Source organism: Sceloporus occidentalis, unplaced genomic scaffold, assembly GCF_023333645.1.
Source record: "Sceloporus occidentalis isolate IW3139 unplaced genomic scaffold, rSceOcc1.0.p SCAF_67, whole genome shotgun sequence".
NCBI lineage: Eukaryota > Metazoa > Chordata > Lepidosauria > Squamata > Phrynosomatidae > Sceloporus > Sceloporus occidentalis.
The window spans coordinates 79,969-85,000 of NW_028317047.1; positions in this window are offsets into that span (position 1 = coordinate 79,969).

Below are 5,032 nucleotides of genomic sequence, written 5' to 3' on the forward strand. Positions count from 1 at the left end.
TATATATATATATATATATATATTAGGAAATTAGATAATGTGATCAAAAAATGGTATCTGAACAAAGCCTATATAACGTGTGTGGGTACACTAAATGAGTGACATCTAAGCACAAGAACCGAAAAAGTGTTAAAACATCCTCGGTCCCAAAGGGTACAAAAAAGTAAAAGACTGGTCCTTAAGGGGTTAAAAAAAATCTCCTCCTTTATCATGCTGATTCCCTTTATGTATTTACATGTTTTTATTCACATACCTTCCCCCCCCAAACCCCTTTCCTTTCGTACAGTCCTAACCTCAACATCACATGTTCTATGCGCTGCCCTTGGGTTTTTATGACCGAAGGGCATTAACTTGCCCTTTGCCACATTAAACACAAGTTGCCACGGCTCTGAGTATTTGTATAGTTTACCTAAATCATTTGGCATTTGACTTATCCTTCCAAGAACATCAATATAGCAAAATAATACACATATAATTAACTTTTTCTGCCTATGTGTTTGATTTCATACACTTGTTAGCAATGGGTGCAGCCGAAACACCTAAACTCAATAGTTAGGAGGGGTGCCCCAATACTTTTGGTCATATAGTGTATCTATATCTATCCATTCATACAAACGCTGCAGCCTGGATTGTGAATGTGTCCCTGCGATGTCCTGTCATCCCCTCTAGATGGCAGTGAAGGCACACTTAACCCGTAGAAGACCATAAAAGAAACTGACATAATATTTTGGAGGGCTTAATGGCATTATTGGGATTTTAAAAAGCGAATGGCAGCGGTGGGAATCGAACCCACGCTCTCATTGAGACTGGAGCCCGCCTCCTCCAGTGCCTTCTACCAGTAGGGCACGCTGCCTTACATCAACTGTCACTTGTGGTTGTCATTTAGTACCTTCTTGTGTCTTGTGAACGATCAGTGCAGACATGTGTGTATGTATATATATATATATGCACAATGTCTATCCCTCGCATGCTTAAACTCCTTCACTCTATTAACCTCTACCACTTCTGTTGCAAGGCTATTCCATGCATCCACAACCTTTGTAAAGTAATATTTCCTGATTTGCCCCTCTAATTTAAATCTATGTCCTTTTGGTTTTGGTAGTTTCTCTTCTTTTAAATATACTCTCCTCCTTTATCTGGCTGATTCCCTTTATGTATTTACATGTTTTTATTCACATACTGTTACCTCCTCCGTCGGGCTGCCGGCAGGGACGCCGAGACGCAGCCCGCGCAGTCGGCTCCCTGCTGTTGCCGCCACGGTGAGCTGCCGCCAGGTCCGTTCTCCTGCGAGACGCGCGTCCCCGGCGATTTCGAGGGATAATTCCGGGGCGCGCGCCTCTACGTCGTGAGAGCCGTTCGCGCATGCTTATGAATATTCATGTCGCTCTTAAAGCGACATTTATTCTTTTTCCTCCTCCCCCTAATTAGGAGGGTAGGAGGATCCATATTGTTGGAGGGATATTTAAACCCTCATTTGGCACTACACCATTGCCTGTGTTAGTGCCTTTTTGCCTTTCACTAGCGTTTGAATCCTGATTAAGCTTTCTGGTATTGACTCCTGCTTGAACCTGACCTCCGTTATATTGCTGCCTGCCCTGACCTTTGCTTGTGACCCCGGCTACTCTTTTGCCTGACCCCTCGGATACCGTTATTATTATTTATTTATTTTTTGTTCCTGAGTTCCACCTTTCATTACTCTTGGTGGTGTACGATCTGTCTCCTGTGCCTGGTGGCAGTACGTCCTCTCTCCTCCAGAGGGCGCTGATTCTGCAGCGCGGATCCAGAACCTGTACCCCGGTCGTGACACATACCGCCCAAACCCCTTTCCTTTCATACAGTCCCAACCTCAACATCAAATATTTTATGCATTCCCCTTGGTTTTTTATGCCCCAGGGGCTTTATCTTGCACTTATCCACACAAAACACCAGTTGCCACGGCTCCTGAGTGTTTTTATAGTTTACCTAAATCATTTGGCATTTGGCTTAGCCCTCCAGGAACATTAATATAGCAAAAATACACATATAATTAACTTTATATGCCTGTGTTTTTGATTCCATACACGTGTTAGCAAAGGTGTGGAAGGGGCTGAAACACCTAAACTCAATAATTAGGAGGGGTGTCCCAATACCTAGAAGAAGGTAGAAGGTAAGCAGGCATTGCAAGAGTGAGAATCTGACTTTACACACCTAGAACCCTGGAGCTCAGACCCTGAGTGTTCCAGGTATCGGCGGGATAGGCAGTGGTATTAAGCTATGGGGTTTGCATATAACGACCAATACTAGTACAAAGGGTGATATCCATAATCATTAGTATTAAAAACCATAAGTGTACCTACAGCATTAATATGTTCAGTGAAGCAAGCATGTAGGATCTGAAGACAATTTAGTTTCAAAGATGTATTTTGTTCTGAAACAACTTCAAAGGAACAGTGTGTCTTACAGCACTTTCTTTCTTTGCTTGGCGTTTAAAAAGAGGGTGTGGGTAACTGGGTGATATATTATTTGGGCAAGAGTGAGATCAAGGTTCTTTTTATGAGCTAAGAAATCCTAGTACAATAAAGTATGAAGAAAATGGAACTAATCGGCAAAAGAACCAAAGTAAGCAGATGTCTTGTCAAGTTTGTACATAACCATAGTTTATGAACCTCCTAAGAGACTGTAAGCTCACAAGACCAGGGATCTCTTTTCCTTCTTTACCAGATTCCTGAAATACATACATCGCCTACATAGCCGTGGTGACTACTCTCACGAGAGTCACTAACAATGCATAGAGTCCGTCTCTAGCAAAGGTTTGCTCTTTAACCCCTTCAATCCCGGAGAAATTTTGCCATTTTTGCGCTATGTCGGTTCAGCGATGATTCTCTTTTACTGTGAATAGTGTACCCATATAAACTATATATTGTTTTTTCAAGGAGAGATAGAGCTTTCTTTTGATACCATAGTTGGATGATTAGCTGAAAATTTAGAATTAGAAATTTAGTAAAAAGTAGCAAGAATTAGAAAAAAAAATCTGTGTTTTTTTCATTTTCCCTCTGAATCCTCACAAAATTAGGTAAAAAGACAGAAAATTCCATCCAGATTTATCCATTTAGGTGTCCTGTAGATGTCGATGTGCCCAAAGTGCCCGTTCCCGGCCGCCTAAGTTGATCGCGGCCGGCCGGCAGTTTTGCTCTAAGTCCCCGTTTTTGGCAGGTCAAGTTGCTTGAGAAACCCTGGAAGTCAATGAGGTCGGATTTGCCGGCCGCATCCGACCCTCGCTCCATCGAAGTCGGCATGCCTTGCCGGATTTTCCCGGTGGTGACGTGGAACTCCGTCCCGGTTCGCCAGGGACGTCAGGCACCCTCCGCCGGATATATAGGGAAGCTGCTGCTGCTTGTTCCAGAGAGCCGGCTCCCAACGACCTCGCGAAGCCCAGCCCGGGTGCCGGCCATGTCCCGGCCCCGGCCCCGGGAACCCCACCGTCCTGTAGACCTCCGAGGGTCCCGCCCGGGGCTCCACGGACCTCGGGAGGACCAGCCCGGGTGCCGCACCGGCGGTCCAACCCGCCCATGTCCCGGGCCGTGTCCCGGGAACACCACCTTGGGGCAGACCCCCGAGGGTCCCGCCAGGGGCTCCCCGGACCTCGGGAGGACCAGCCCGGGTGCCGCACCGGCGGTCCAACCCGCCCATGTCCCGGGCCGGGTCCCGGGAAGAGCACCAGGGGGCAGACCCCCGAGGGTCCCGCCAGGGGCTCCCCGGACCTCGGGGTGCTCAGCACGGGTGCAGCACCGGCGGTCCAACCCGCCCAAGTCCCGGGCCGGGTCCCGGGAACACCACCATGGGGCAGACCCCCGAGGGTCCCGCCAGGGGCTCCCAGGACCTCGGGAGGACCAGCCCGGGTGCCGCACCGGCGGTCCAACCCGCCCAAGTCCCGGGACGGGTCCCGGGAACACCACCATGGGGCAGACCCCCGAGGGTCCCGCCAGGGGCTCCCCGGACCTCGGGAGGACCAGCCCGGGTGCCGCACCGGCGGTCCAACCCGCCCAAGTCCCGGGCCGGGTCCCGGGAAGAGCACCATGGGGCAGACCCCCGAGGGTCCCGCCAGGGGCTCCCCGGACCTCGGGAGGACCAGCCCGGGTGCCGCACCGGCGGTCCAACCCGCCCAAGTCCCGGGCCGGGTCCCGGGAAGAGCACCATGGGGCAGACCCCCGAGGGTCCCGCCAGGGGCTCCCCGGACCTCGGGAGGACCAGCCCGGGTGCCGCACCGGCGGTCCAACCCGCCCAAGTCCCGGGCCGGGTCCCGGGAAGAGCACCAGGGGGCAGACCCCCGAGGGTCCCGCCAGGGGCTCCCCGGACCTCGGGGTGCCCAGCCCGGGTGCAGCAACGGCGGTCCAACCCGCCCAAGTCCCGGGCCGGGTCCCGGGAACACCACCATGGGGCAGACCCCCGAGGGTCCCGCCAGGGGCTCCCCGGACCTCGGGGTGCCCAGCCCGGGTGCCGCACCGGCGGTCCAACCCGCCCAAGTCCCGGGCCGGGTCCCGGGAAGAGCACCAGGGGGCAGACCCCCGAGGGTCCCGCCAGGGGCTCCCCGGACCTCGGGGTGCCCAGCCCGGGTGCAGCAACGGCGGTCCAACCCGCCCAAGTCCCGGGCCGGGTCCCGGGAAGACCACCAGGGGGCAGACCCCCGAGGGTCCCGCCAGGGGCTCCCCGGACCTCGGGGTGCCCAGCCCGGGTGCAGCACCGGCGGTCCAACCCGCCCAAGTCCCGGGCCGGGTCCCGGGAAGAGCACCTAAGGCAGACCCCCGAGGGTCCCGCCAGGGGCTCCCCGGACCTCGGGGTGCCCAGCCCGGGTGCAGCAACGGCGGTCCAACCCGCCCAAGTCCCGGGCCGGGTCCCGGGAACACCACCATGGGGCAGACCCCCGAGGGTCCCGCCAGGGGCTCCCCGGACCTCGGGGTGCCCAGCCCGGGTGCCGCACCGGCGGTCCAACCCGCCCAAGTCCCGGGCCGGGTCCCGGGAAGAGCACCAGGGGGCAGACCCCCGAGGGTCCCGC